This window comes from Chiloscyllium plagiosum, chromosome 8, assembly GCF_004010195.1.
Source record: "Chiloscyllium plagiosum isolate BGI_BamShark_2017 chromosome 8, ASM401019v2, whole genome shotgun sequence".
Classification (NCBI taxonomy): Eukaryota; Metazoa; Chordata; class Chondrichthyes; order Orectolobiformes; family Hemiscylliidae; genus Chiloscyllium; species Chiloscyllium plagiosum.
In genome coordinates, this window is record NC_057717.1 from 75,530,893 (window position 1) to 75,547,155 (window position 16,263).

Genomic DNA, 16,263 nt, shown 5'->3' on the forward strand with positions numbered 1-16,263 from the left:
CCCCACTGTCTGTTTTCCCCAATCTCTCTTCCCAACTCTCTCTCTCCGTAATCCCTCCTCTGACCTCCACATTCTCTGTCCCTCTACTCTCTTTCTCCCTGCCCTCTCCCACTCTCCTCCCCTCCCTCATCCACAGACTCTCCTTCTCTGCGCCATCACTCCTTTTCTCTCCCCTCTCCGGCTCTCTCTTCGCCCCAGCACTCTGCTCCTGTCTGTCTCTCTTCCTTTCATTCTCTGTCCCTCCTCTCTCTCCTCCTACTCTGTCCAACCACTCACTCCCCTAAACTCTATTCCCTAGTCTCTCTCATCCCTCTCTCTCCAACTTCCTCTCTCCACCCCTTTCTTACTCGCCCCATTCTTCCCTCTCAATTCTCTCCCTCTCTATCTCTTTCATCCTAGACTCTCTCCCCATCACTCCCTCTCTCCCCAAACTACCTCTCTTCTTCCACACCATTCTCTCTCTTCCTCCGACTCCCTCTGTCCTCCCATTCACTCTCTCCTTAAAATCACTCTCTCACCAACTGAATCTCTCTCCTAACACGGTCTTAGCCCTCGACAGTCTCTCCTCCCTCACCATGTCTGTCCTACACTCCCTCTCTCTCCCTACTTTTCCTCACTCCACCCAGTCTCTCTTTCACCCCCACACTCTCTCTGCCGCCACTCGCTATCTCCCCCACACTCTCTCTCCACCAACTCTCTCGCACACCCACGCACTTTCTCCCCACCCTGTCTCCCCCACTCTCTCTCATGCTCCACACTCTCTCTCTGTCTCTCCTTCCCTCCCTCTCCCTCTGACTCTTCCTCTCTTCCTCCATCCCTTTCCTTCTGACTGATTCTCTCTCCCTCCCTCTTAACTGAACACACTCTCTCTCGCTAGTCTTTCCTTCTCCCTCTGACCAGAGACGCGTAGAGCTTGGAGAGTCTTGGGGTGGGCAGGGGGAACAGAGAGATATGAGGTTTGTGCAGAGGGAGAAAATGGGGGAGAGATGGAAAGACCAGAGGAAGACAGAGACAGCAGGAGACTGGGATTGCAAGTGGGTAGAGAGAGAATAGTGGAGGCTGCTGGAGCATGCTGGGGATTTGTAAGAAAGAGAGAGGGGAAAGTGAGCGATGGAAATGGAGAGTGGATGAGACAGAGTGGGCAGAGAGAGGGAGGGAGAGAAATGTGGAGGAAGAGAGGGGGAGGAAATGGAGTCAGAACGCAGGAGAGGGGACGGGGGGCTCAAGAGGGATAGCAAGGAATGGAGGAAAAGAGAGAGGGAGAGAGACGGATGCAGTCTTGTGGAGATGGGGAGAACGCGCTAGAGAGATAAATTCTGCTGAAGGCCAGGTCAGTGTTGGGGCCCCCAGAGGTGAACACAATGTCAGAGGGAATTAAATCCAACTTCTGAGCTAACAGCCCTTCCCGGAATACAAGGACTTGGAGCTGAGTATGTCTCTCTCCAGCTCAGCTTCTTCAACACAAAGACAAACAGCAGCATATTTCACTCTACTGCTTGGTAATATTCAATGAACAGTTTTATTATTTACAATGTGGAGTTATAGATACAGTGGGATGGTGCCTTTTCTCGCTGGCCCCTGAGTTGAGAGAAACATTGAAATGTGTTCCCGTAAATTCCTTGTGTGCTAAGGATGGACAAACCAGCGCTACTCTCAGTCTGTTAGCATAGCGATAGACTGCTCCATTGCTGAAACGCTGAACTGAAATGAGAAAATCCAGGATGGATTGATTAATGAGTGAATTTGGTTGATTGATATATTTGAGTAAAGGGATATTTCAGCACATTCTTCGGCTGCTGCCTGAACTTAGTCTGGGTCACGGCATAAATTGGTGTGTTTGTGCAGCAACTCAGGTGCTGCAGCATGAAGCCCAGTTCCCGCACAAAGGGATAGAGATACATAGGGCTCTCCACAATCTCCCGAATCCGGGTCCATATAGAAAACAACATAAATGTTGACCATAGCAGGATGAAATTGGCTGAGATCACAAACAGTAAAATCATGGTTCTTTTTCGGTTTCTCATTTCAGTGTCAGAGTGAGGGCCCCCACTGGTGTGAGTCCGGAGTCTTCTTCGGGCTCTGCTGGTCACTAAAATGTATCTGACGGTGAACGCATTGAGCAGCAGAATAAAGACAAATGGGAGAGTCGGGGTTAGAATGTAGTGGAGGGACTGGATTGTGACCCAGACATGAGAGTATAATGCACCGTCTCTTCCGTCACAAAACCAGGGGCGATTTATAAGCCGATACCGAACCGTCAACATAAAATACCAGAAAATGTTCTTTAAACAGCTCAGCATTGTCACTACTCCCAGAACCACAGCCGCCGTTTTCTCATTGCAATAATTACTTTTCAGCTTTTGGCAACAAATGGCCACAAACCGATCAAAGGTGAAAGTGACGGTGAACCAGACAGAACAGTCAATGGCGGTATAAAGCAGGACTGCATGTTTATTACACACGGGGATGAACTTCAGGAAATAAAACACTTCCGGATAAACAATTGGAATCTGCCTCATGATCAAGTCGAGGATAATGACCAGTAGATCCGCCACTGCCATGGCTCCCAGGTAACGTCTGACACATGGAGACAATCCGCAATCTTTCTAAAGCAGGACGTCGATAGTCACGACATTTACTGGGAGGAAGGAAAACGAACTCATTAAACATCAGCCTTGAGGTCGAGTTCCCAGTGTGTCTGATGACCCAGTGAGATTTTCAAATATGTCACTGCATTCAGAGATTTATTAAAATAATTGGAGCTGGAATAGCAAATGGGAAGTTCTGAATTACTGACAAAAACATGACATAAACCACAAGAAACCCTCCCTCCCGGAACACACAGGGACACATCCATGTTGGAAAATGGTTTCTAGAACATTCCGAGAAAATCGATTACTCGAGAAAATACACAGGTCACTTCTTTCCAGTTCCTAATACGGACGTGAAAACGTTGCTGTCCTGAAGGATTCTTTCCCAGTTTCCTGAAGACAAACAGAGTTTGGAAATTTCTGTCTTTTAGTCTAAATTGCGGTCGATCCCCTGCCATGAATAAATGTAAACACAGGAAAAACCTATTCATCACTTTAATCGCCGGAGGGGACTTCAGAACAGTATTGTCTTCTCCCTAGAACGGTATCTCATCCTTCGGGATCTTATTGTTTGTTAAATCCACTGACGTCCAGCCATTCATAAATAATGTCAGTGATAGAATGGTCCTGAAATGTTAGTTATAGAATGTTGGGGACAGAATGGTCTGGGGAATGTTGTGTCTACAATGATCCAGGGAATGTCAGATACTGAATGTTGGGTACAGAAGTTTCCAGGGAATGTCGGTAATAGAATGTTGGGCTCAAAATATTGTGGGAAAACTTCTGCGGTTGCACCAAGCTACCCTCCAACTTTCCCTCCGCTACATTGATGACTGTATTAGCGTTAGCTCATGCTCCCACGAGGAGTTTGAGCAGTTCATCAACTTCACAAGCACATTCCACTCCAAAGTCAAATTCAGCTCGACCATCTAGGACACCTCCATCCACTTCCTGGACCCCTCCATCTCAATCACGGACATCTAGTACAAACACACCGACTCCCACAGCTACCTGGATTACATTTTCTCCCATCCTGCCTACTGGAAGAATGCCATCCCTTATTCCCAATTCCTTTGCCTCCACCACACCTGCTTCCAGGAGGCCGAATTCCACCTAAGAAAATCCCAGATGTCGCCCAGCTTCAAAAATCGCAATTTCCCTTCCACGTGTTTGCTGATGCCCCCCAGCGCCTGCTCTCCATTTTCAAAAAATCCACCCTTCAACCCCACCACTTCCAGCGCAAAAAGGACAGTACCCTACAGTTCTAACATTCCACCCCTCCAGGTTCTGTATACATTGCATCAGCCATTTCCTCTACCTAGAGATAGACTCTAACACGAGGTAAATATTTCCCACCCCAGGCCTATCAGCGTTCTGGAGAGACCCGTTCCCTCCATGACTCACTTCACGCCCCCCACCAGCCCATTCCCCCTGCCACCGCAAGAAATGCCCACACCTCATGCCTCACCTCCAAACAAGGCCCTAAAGGATGCTTCCATTTTCCAAAGAAATTTACCTGAATCACCATCATTGCCATACACTGTATGCATTGGACACAATGTGATGTTCTCTGCACCAGGATACCGGACACCAATGTTTAGATAGTTGTAGAGAACATCTCTGGGAGATCTGCACCAACCAACACCACTATCCCATACCTGAACACTTTAAGTCCCCCTCCCACTACACGAAGGACATGCAAGTCCTGGGCCTCCTCCATCACCAAACCCTGACTATCCGAGACTTGGAACCCTGTAACCACATTTCATCGGTTCCCTCATTTGTCCTCCTCTCACCTTAGCTCAATCGCAGGCCTCCGACTCAGAACCACTGTCTTGCCCTGTCCATTACCTTTCCGATCTATCTGCTTCACGATCCTCTCTGGCATATCACCATCTCCCCCAATTTCATCAACGTACATTCTTAGCGACCTTGCCCCCATTCCACCTCCTCTCATTTATTTTTCAGCTCCCTTGGCCCACGAATCTCATTGCTGATGAAGAGATTATGCTGCCCGACCTGCTGTGCTTTTCCAGCACCACTCTCCTGGTCAGAAGCAGTCTTGTGCCGTCATACTCACGGAGTCAGACCTGATGGGTAATGTTTCATGGAGCCACATCACCAAACCTGGGTATGCCTTGCATCACCGTGAGGACAGACCCCGCAGTGGTGGGCACGCCGTGGGATACAATAGAAAAAGGAGTTATCCTGCAGTTCCTCAACATTATTTCCAGAACCCAGGAAAACCAATGTTAACAGGTCAAAGATGGTCAAGGAACTTTCCTGCTGATGCACATTTGCTGCACCCCACCCCATACCTCGGTGGTAACTCAGTTCCCCACGATATGGAAGACATATCAGAGGAAGCACTGAGGGTGTCAAGGACACAGAATGTTTCTGGGTGTGGGACTTCAATGTCCATCACTGAGAGTGTATCCACAGTCCCCCCACAAACTGAGGAGGGAGAGGCCTCACATACAGAGCGGCCAGACTGGGGGAAGTGATGAGGGAACCAACATGAAAGAAACATTTCGCCAAACTCTTTGTCACACAATTGCAATATTTAAGAGGCATTTGGATGGGTATATGAATAGGATTATTTTCGAGGGATATGGGCCGGGTGCTGACAGGTGAAACTAAATTGGGTTGGGATATCGAGTCGGCAAGGTCGAGTTGGACTGACGGGTCTGTTGCATTGATGTACATCTCTATGACTCTATATAGTAGCACCCAGCACACAGTCTTGGCGGAGGGAAGGTCTCAGTCTCGTACTGAAGATACTGCCAACTGTGTTATGTGGCATTCCCTTCTGTTAAGTAGGGTATAAGTCTAAAGGACCGAGCAAAAGGAAACTGGGCATCTATGAGGCAGTGTGAGCGAGCAGCAGCTTCAGCATCAATGGCCTTCCCTCAATCATAAAATCAGCAGTGAGCTGTTCACTAATGGTCCCAAAATATCCAGCAACATTCGCAACTACATCTACACTAAAGAAGGCTATTCAGCCCATTAAGAGTTATAAACAGGAAAAGAAGAACGCCATTCAGCCATTGGAGGCGGTTACTCTGCAATTAGAGCAGAGCTTTTAATCTATCATACCTGTTCCACAGGAAATGTAAGGGAAGATTCAGCCTGTCAAAGCTGCTTCACAGGAATACGGAGAAGGAAGGTTTGTGAAGGTTTATATTGCATCTAATACGGAGAGGATTGGTTACTGACCCGGGAGTGGGTATAAATTAGGGATAAATGAGTTTTTATCCCTTCAACACAATTTAACGACTGCAGTGACACAGTGGCCAGTTCTGGGGCCTCAACTATTTGCAACATTTTACATAAATGCAGCAGATATGTTTTAACATAAACAGGCAGGAAATTACGTTATTAAGAGGAGGTGGAGCATCACTAATTGGATAAGCAAAGGACAGCGACTTCACAGCTGGAAAATATCTTTGGTAATCGTGAACCTGTGGCTATTTTTCAGGAATAATAAACCACTTGGGGAGAAATTACAGGACTTAATTATACAGTGCATACTGTATGGTTCACTTTGACCCGTTCAGACATGGGAAGTGTTGCTCCATCTCACTGATGGTCTAGTCTCTGATATTCTCAGGTGCCCCATTGCTCTCACGACACACAAGATATTTTGAAATGATTGGTTGGCGGTGGGGAGCGGTGAGGGGGAAGGTATTTTAAGCCGTGTACCAGGGGGGCAGTCTTTATCTGAGAGGGCATTCTTTCTTTGTTCGTGGAGACCCAAGGATGATGGGAATGGCTGACTGCTTCTGAATGAAGAGGCTGTGGCTGCTGCCAGAACAGTGGGTATTCACCAACACGATATACTGTGTATGGGCACACTGCAACATTAATGGAGTGAGAGATGCAGGGCGCGATCACACGAATGAGAACTAAATGCATTGCAGGATAAGCTAAAATGGTTTAGTAATACCACATTCTAGTCCACAACAGAAAACCATTAAACCAGAGGAGATATCTGTTCAGCGCAGAGCACTGTGTCGGTCAAGTTCTTCTCGGCTCGGTCCAACCCAGCAATCCGCCGAGTGCGGAAAACTGTGCAGACCACGCCAGCGCATTGGTCCATAACCCGAAGTACATGTCTGTCCAGCATGGGGACCTGTGCAGAAAACAGCATAATAGATTTCTGTCCATCACTATGTTTTATGCAGAACACAGCACTGCATTGATCAATAAATCCATTGATTCCAGCATGGAGCGCTATGCAGACCATAGCAGTGCATTGATCTATGAACTCAGACAAGGTATCTGCCCAGCACATTGTGCTATGCAGACAACAGCATTACATTGATGCATTAACCCGGACAAGATATCTGTCCAGCACGGGGAGCTGTGCTGACCACAGCAGTGCATTGATCTATAAACCCGGAATTGATATCTGTCCGACACCTGGAGCTATGCAGACCACAGCAGTACAATTGCACCCAGACCACTCTGAGTGAGGCACTCTGGAAGAAGTTGTGATGAATTTTACTGCATTCTCTCCAACTTTCAATGATTTTTGAAGTACTCTTCCAAATTACCATGAGAATGGATTGTAAGCTCCTGAAACAAATCCAATTACAGCATACGGGCCAGCAATGTGCATGTTCAACTCCTTCCGCTAATATCTCAGGGACAGCATTGCAACGAATTGGACGAAAGTACTCTGAGTCTACATAGCCATTTACTGAAGAAGGAAACAGCAAAAAATATCCTGATGATTGTGGCTCGGGTGGAATGTTCCAGGTGAAATTCATTGTCTACGCCCACACTTTGTGTCTCTCTCTTTCTAATTTTGCTTTCCGAAGGGTATTTACTTCTCAATCCTTTAAGTTTTTAAGGTTACACCTTTGAGAATGAATGACTCAAGATCAGAAGCTCAATGATCTCTAGACACTTGGCCGAGTGCATGCTGGACACAGGACCCAGTGCAGTCTTAGACTGTGCCTTGTACGGTCTGCAGATTGAGCTCTTCACAATCTGGGGACGAGGCCTTGGCACGGCCGGGAGATTGCATGTTAGGCCTGACGTGGACTGGAGACTTGGGTCTGGCATCGTCTGGAGACTGGGCTTTGTGCAGCCCGGATTGTGGGCCCGAGACGTTCTGGAGACTGTCCCAATGTGGCCTGGAGACTGAGCCTAATTTGGCCTGGAGTCTAGGCCTCCTGCAATCAATAGATTCGGCCCAGTGCACTATAAAGACTAGGCATGGTGCGGCCTTGAGACTGGGCCCGGTGCGGCCTTAAGACAGAGCCTGGTATCGTCGGCAGACTGGGTCTCGTGCAGTCTCGAGACTAGATAGTGTCAAATGATGCGAGTAAGATTTGGGCCTATCATTGATCGTAGAGATATGTTGTGAGTGGAATCTGAGGACATAGGGGAAGCACATAATGAATAATTTTCTTCAGTATTCACATTGGAAACATTAGTGTGATTACGAAGATACAGGCTAAAAGAGTAGATGGTATTGAGGTTGACAAAGAGGACTTTTTAGAAATTGTTTAAGATCTGAAAATAGGTAAGATCCCTGGGCTTAATAGGATTTCTCCTCGGATTCTCTCGGAAGCAAGGGAGGCGATTGCAGAACATTTGGCTTCGACCTTTATGTCATTAATGTCGATAGAAATATTGCCAGAAAACTGGAGGATATCAAATGCTGTTCCATTGTTTTAGAAGGATTCTCCGGGCAAACCTGGTAATTACAGGTCATTGAACCTTACTTCAGTTGCGGTTACGGTGTTTAAAAATGTTATAAAAGATAGTACCAAAAGCAAAGCCATTGGAAATTTTTCGTTGCACTTATCAGAGTGCATATAACATTGAAGCCAATACAATTCAATTGTTGGAGAGTCCCTGCCTTTGACGCTTTTCCAAACAAAGCTGCTGCTTGTTCAGTGGCATGGGGCTTCAGCAGAGAGGGGCATTAAATCACTTTTAGCACACGAGGGTGCAACCAGTAGAGAGAGAGTGAGAGTGTGATGTCTGACACTTTGATTCCCAATTCAATGATTTACTCCCAAAACAATAGAAATCCAATTGCTCAGAGACGCTGATGCAGAGACACACACATTAATACCCAAAAGCGGACATGCGCGTGTGCACGCGCGAACACACGCACACCTGCAAACACAGATACACAAAAACATAACACACAGACACATGCAGATATTCAACCCTCATGCCTGCCTTGCCGTTCCATAAGACCATGGGTGATCTGATACTGACATCATCTTTATTTCCATTTGGGAAATCAGGCAGGGCAAATTAATTTTCTGTTAGAGTGTGAGCACTTTAGGATCAGTAACCATACTTCTCTTAGTTTGAAAGTAGTTCTGGAAAAGAAGAGGCCTAGTCCACAAGTTAAAGTTATAATTTGGGGCAAGGCAATTCTGACAGTATTAGGCAGGAACTTTCAAAAGATGATTCGGGGGAAGCTATTCACAGGTAATATGACATCATACAATTGGGCATCTTTCAAAAGCGAGATAATGAGAGTTCAGCGACAGCATGTTCCTGTTTGTGTGAAAGAAAATGCAAGTACGAGTGGGAAACAGGACATGGCAGGGGATATTGACTCTCTGTTCAAGGAAAAAAGAAGGAGGCATATGTCAGATTTCGGCAACTGGGATCAAGAGAGTCCGTGAGAATTCGGAGTGTAGGAGATCACTTACCACGGAAATCAGGAAGGCAAAAAGGATTCATGAGTTAGATTTGGCTGATAGGAATAAGGAGAATGGAAACAGATTCTGAACGTACTTTAAGTGCAAAAGAGACATAAGGAGAGAATCGGGCCCCCTAAACAATCAAAGAGGGTCCACAGGAGATGAATTAGGTTTACTATGTTTATTGTCACATGTGGACTGTCAAAAGTTTATAAGTCGCCACATATGACACAGTCTTAAGTACAAAGTTCCATTCCCCCAGAATGGAAAACACGGAAACAAGGGAACTCATTAAATGAAAATAATTGATCTTTGAAACGAGAACACATTACAGAAGAGAAAGTGCTGAAGGTCTTAACATGCCTAACCTTAGATAAGTACTCTGGAGCTGTTCAAGTGTATCCCCGATTATTCCAGGAAATTGAGAAAGAAACTGTGGGGCCACTGGGTGACATATTTCTTTCATTCTTTCGAGTTCTGTTGAGAGTTTACTAGATCATTAACTCTGATTTTTCTGCACAGATGCTGCCAGAGCTCTGAGTTTTCCCTGCATATTCTGTCCTTGTTTCTGATTGAAAGAATCTGCAGTTCTTTCACTTTGTTTGTATTTGGAAGATTGACAGCCATGGGTGAGGAGTTGGTGGACTGGAAGACAGCTAATGCTGTAACATTATTATTTTTTAAATCTGTAAGAAAAGCCAGGGAACTAAACACCAATGAGTCTGATTTCAGGGGTATGTAATTGTTTGCAGGAGATGCTGAATGGCAGGATGTGTATGCATTTTGAAAGGCAAGGACTGATTAGAGATAGTCAGCGCGGATTTGTATATGGGTAAACGTGTCTCACAAATTACATTGCAGTTTTTGTAAAGATGCCCAAGAAGATAGCTAAGGTTAAAACAGCATACGTTGTCTGCGTGGAAATTAGTGAGGCCAACTAAATTCTGCATGGAAGCCTGGAAAATAAGGTTCACTCACAGGGGATCATGGACAGCTAGCCAACTAAAAACAACATTGTCTTAGCAGTAGGAGACAGAAGTCGCTGGGAGAGATCTGTTGTTGCAAATGGTAGCCTGTGACCAGTGGAGTGCCACAAGGACCAGGCTGCTGCCGTTCTTTGTTTTTGTAAATGATTTGGATGAGTACATTGGGACCTTGGACGGAAACTTGTAGACAAAACCTCCAAGGTTATCTGAGAGAACAATGAGATCTTGACCTTCTGTGTCAGTGGACAGATGGAGCTTCATGCAGATAATTTGTGGTGATGCATTTTGTTACCCAAACAAGGGCAGGGTTTAATCAGTAAACGGCGGGGCATTGCGGAGTGTTGTCGAGTAGAGAGACAAAGGGTACAGGTACATAGTTCTGTGAAAGTGGGATCGCAGTAGACAGGGCTGTGAAGAAGGCACTCGGCAAGCTTGCCTTCTTCAGGCAGAGAATTGAGGAAGGGAATTGGGACATCATTTTATGGCTCTTGAAGAGAATGGCAAGTCTACATTTGGACTAATGAGTACAATTCGTATCACCCTGCTATGAAAAACTGGAAAGGAGACAAAATGTTTTTAATTATGTGGCGGACACTGGATGTTTTGAGGTATATGGAGAGGCTGCGATTTAGTTCCCTTTGCGTAGGGGGGCGGAGGGTGACCGTATGAAGGTTTATAAAATCATGAGGACCAAGCATAAGTTGAACAGTCAAGGTCTTTCACCCAGGTTAGGGGTGACTAGAACCAGAGAGGATATCTTTAAGGTGAGAGGGAAGAGATTTGAAAGGGATCCAATGAGCGGCTGTTTCTCAGAGAGGGTGGTGTGTCTATGTAGCGAACTGTTAGAGAAAGTGGTATTGGGGAGTACAATTATAACATTGAAAAGTCAAATGGATGGGGACATGAAGAGGAAAGGTTTGGAGGAACATGTGCCAATAGAAGAAAAACAGAACTAGATCAGTTTAGGAAACCTGGTCTGCAGAATTGCTGATATTGATGTGTTGCTAGAGACGGCAGCAGCAGAATCAGAGTTATATTCAATCACAATATGTTACATTTCACCCAGTATAACACGTCTTCTACCATTACCATCAAGCCAATCTATGGGTCAATGATGCGTGTGGGTGAATATTCCAGAGACAGAACCATGTGTATTTAAAACTGATGACAACCCGTTACATTCCAAACAAGAGAATTAACATGTGATAGAGAGGGTGAAATGGTCCCAAGATCAACGAACGAACAGTTCAAATAAACAGTTTACAAGAGGAGATAGCTCGCAAATATCCCCATCCTAAATAATGGATCAGCCCGGCACATCAGTGTAAAAGGCAAGTATGTAGTATCTGCACCATCCTCAGCCAGAAGCGTTGAGTCGATGATTCACCTAGCCCTCGCCATGACGCCCACAGAAACACAGATGCCAGTCTTCAAACAATTTGATTCGCAACAGGGGCCATGAAGAAACAGCTAAACACAGTAGCTACGTGAAAGGTAATGAACCCTTACACCTGTCCTGCAATAGGACTGAAGCCTTGTGCTGCACAACAAGCCGCGTCCCTGGGGAAGCTGTTTCATTCCAGCTCCAACTCTGACATTTCCCTGGAAATGTGGAAAATGACTCAGCTTGTCCTGTCCCCGAAGAGAGGTTTAATTACAACCTTACAAATTACTCACAGCCTCAGTCCCATCAGGACAGTCAAATTGGTGGAAGCACTATTTGACAGGTGTCGAGTAGCACAGGAACTGAGCAAGACACTCAATGATATCAAATTGCTCAGAGGTCTTAACGCATATAACCAGACAGAAAAATCTTCTCCAGCCTTGGTATTGGAAAAGGGAAATGGAAACACAGTCCTTTCGGCCCTGCAGACACCTCCTTCCTTACATCTGAGAGCTTGTGACAAAACCTTTAGAGCCTTCCCACAGAAACATTAGAAAAAGATGAGGACATTTAATGCATTGAGCCTACTCCCATTCTACTTCATGTCTGAACATCTCCCTCATGCACTTTTTCTCCACAATGTAAACTTCCCTTAATTTGATTAACCATTGCAGAAAAATTAACTTCAGCAGTCCCTTCGATACATCTTTTTCTTCCCTAACTCAATATAATGATGTCTGATCCTGTATCTTCACACCATCGGCCTGCTCTTTCTGTTTCCCTTTAGTGTCGAAAAATTTGCATTTATATTGAGTTTATTGGCTTCCACAGACTATTGTGGAAGAGATTTCCCCCGGTTCACCAGTCTTTAAGTGCAAGCATTTGTTCTCATTTCAATGCAGTGGCCTGCCTGTACATTACTGTTGTCCCTTGTCTTATACGCCCCAGCCAGGGGGATTATCATCCCTGCTTCCAATCTGTCTCACCCTGTCAGAATTTTAGATATTTCACTGAGGTCTCCAATCATTTTCCTTAACCGCATGGACTACAGGCTCAATCGACCCAAACAGTGCTCCCACAACAAGCCTGTTATCCCAGAGATCAGACTGATCATCTTTTGCTGCATTCCCCCAATGTCAGGTTTGCTCTGTGCTAGGTACAAAATCAAAACTGCGCAAAATACTGCACAATGTTCAAGATGCGGTTTCATCAATTCCCTGTGTTGCTGCAGTAAGACACCCTTACTCCTGGACGCTAATCCACTTGAAATGAAGATCAACAGACCATTTACTTTCCTAACTGTTAACTGTCTGGCAATGTTGCTTTCAGTGACTGGTTTACAACGAGATCCAGATCCTTCTTCAATGTTTCAGCTACCCACTTGTGTCCATATACAGTGGTAATTGTGCCAATGCCACTCCCAGTATTGACATTTGGCTTCAGAACTCAGAACACCTCTGGGATACCCGCACCAACCAACCCAACCGCCCCGTGGCTGAGCTCCCCCTCCCACTCCACCAAGGACATGCAGGTCTTTGGCTTCCCCCATCGCCAGACCATGGCAAAACGGCGCCTGGAGGAAGAGCGCATCATCTTCCGCCTAGGAACCCTCCAACCACAAGGGATGAATGCAGATTTCTCCAGCTTCCTCATTTCCCCTCCCCGCATCTTATTTCAGTCCCAACCTTCGAACTCACCACCGCCTTCTTGACCTGTAATCTTCTTCCCGACCTCTACACCCCCCTCCCCCGTCTCCGGCCTATCACCCTCACCTTAACACCCTTCCACCTATCGCATTCCCAACGCCCCTCCCCCAAGTCCCTCCTCCCTACCTTTGTCTTCGCCTGCTTGGCACACCTTCCTCGTTCCTTAAGAAGTGCTTATGCCCAAAACGTCGATTATCCTGCTCCTTGGATGCTGCCTGACCTGCTGCGCTTTTCCCGCAACACATGTTTCAGCTCTGATCTCCAGCATCTGGAGTCCTCACTTTCTTCTATGCATCCATTGCTTCTCCAACATCTCTTTGTTCAGCAACACTTCCTAGGACTTTACAATTAAGTGTATATGTCCTGCTAAGATTTGCTTTGCCAAAATGCAGCACCCTACATTTATCTAAATTAAACTCCCTCGGCCACTCCTCAAACCATTGGCCTATCTGATCAAAATTCCGTTGTAATCTGAGGTAACCTTCTTCGCTGTCCACTACACCTCCAATTTTGGTGTCATCAGCAAACATACTAACTATATATCTTATGCTCACATCCAAATCATTTATATAAATGACGAAAAGTATTGTACCCAGCACCGATCCTTGAGGTACTCCATTGGTCACAGGTCTCCAGTCTGAAAAACAACCCTCCAGCACCATCCTTTGTCTTCTACCTTTGAGCCAATTCTGTAGCCAAATGGCGAGTTCTCCTTGTATTCCATGAGATATAACCTTGCTCACCAGTGTCCCATGTGGAACCTTATCGAACGCCTTACTGAAGTCCATATAGATCACATTTACAACTCTGTCCTCATCAATCCTCGTTTTTACTTCTTGAAAAAATTCCATCAAGTTTGTGAGACATGATTTCCCACGCATACAGCCAAGATGACTAACCTTGAGCAATTCTTGCCTTTCCACATACATGGACATCCTGTCCCACAGGATTCCCTCAACAACTTGCCCACCACCGACGTCAGGCTCACTGTTCTGTAGTTCCCTGGCTTGTCCTCAACACCTTTCTTAAACACGTTAGCCAGCCTCCAGTCTTCCAGCACCTCACCTGTGACTGCTGATGATACAAATATCTCAGTAAGAGGCCCAGTAATCACTTCCCTGACTTCGCACAGAATTCGATGGTACACCTGATCAGGTCCTGGGGATTTATTCACTTTTATGTGTTCCAAGATATCCAGCACTTCCTCCTCTGTATTCTGGTCTGTTTTCATGATGTCACCATCTATTTCTATGTCTTCCATGTCCTTTTTCCACAGTAAACACTGACGCAACATACTCCTATGGTATTTGCCCCATCTCCTGCGGCTCCACACAAACGCTGCCTTGCTGATATTTGAGGTGCATATTATCGACCTAGTTACCCTTTTCGTCCTTAACGTATTTGTAAAAACCCTTTGGATTCGCCTTAACTCTATTAGCCAAGCCTATCTCATGTCCCCTTTTTGCCCTCCTCATTTCTCTCTTAAGTATACTCCGCCTGCCTTTATACTCTTCAAAGGATTCACTAGATCTATTCTCTCTATACCTGACATATGCTTCCTTCTTTTTCTTAACCAAACCCTCGAATTATTTAGTCATGCAGCATTTCCTATATCTACCAGCCTTTCTTTTCAGCCTAACACGAATATACTCTCTCTGCACCTTTGTTATCTCATTTCTGAAGTCTTCTCATTTTTCAGCCGTCCCTTTCGCTGCGAACATCTGTGCCAAATAAGCTTTTGAAAGTACTTTCCTAATGCCTTCAAAATTGGCCTTCCTCCAATTTAGAACTTCAATTTGAGATCTGGACTATTCTTTTCCATCACTATTTTAAAACTAATAGAATTATAGTCGCTGGGCCCAAAGTGCTCCTCCACTGACACCTCAGTCACCTGCCCTGCCTTATTTCCCAAGAGTAGGTCAAGTTCAAAGTTTGTGAGAAGATTTGTAGCTCGGGTGCTCGTTGTTGTGGTTCAGTTCGCTGAGCTGGAAATTTGTGTTGCAGACGTTTCCTCCCCTGTCTAGGTGACATCCTCAGTGTGTGGGAGCCTCCTGCGAAGCGCTTCTGTGATGTTTCCTACAGCATTGAGAGTGGTCTGTCTCTGCCACTTACAGTTGTCAGTTCCAGCTGTCCACTGCAGTGGCCTGTATATCGGGTCCAGGTCGAGGTGTTGTTGATAGAATCTGTGGATGAGTGCTATGCCTCTCGGAATTCCCTGGCTGTTCTCTGTTTGGTGTGTCCACTCTCAAACAGCAACTCACCAGGACAAAGGACCCAATACCCAGCTTGAGTAAAACCAACGTAGTGTTCAAAATCCTATGCAAGGACTGCACAAAACACTACATAGGACAAACAGGAAGAGAATAACGATCCGTATCCATGAACGCCAACTAGCTACGAGACGACACGACTAGTTATCCTTAGTAACAAACACGCAGATGACAAGCAACATGAGTTCGACTGGGACAATACTACTATTATAGGACTATCAAAAACGGCATTCGCCCTCCTCTCTTGCCTCCCTTTCTGTCCTTCCTGTACCATTTATATCCTAGAACATTAACTTGCCAGTCCTGTTCATCCCTGAGCCACGTTTCTGTAATTGATATGATATCCCAGTCCCATGTTCCTAACCATGCCCGCAGTTAATCTGCCTTCCCTGATAGGCCCCTTGCATTGAACTAAATGCAGTTTAATTTATTAGTCCTACCTTGCCCCTCTCTGCCCTGACTGCTTGTCTCTCCGCTGATCTCAACTGTAGCAGTTTCAAATTGATCTCCTTCCTCACTATCTCCCGATTCCCACAGACCTCCTTACTAGTTTAAATCCTCCAGAGCAGCTCTGGCAAATCTCCCTGCCTGTACATTAGTCCCCTTCCAATTTAGGTGCAATCCATCCTTATTGTACAGGTCACTTCAA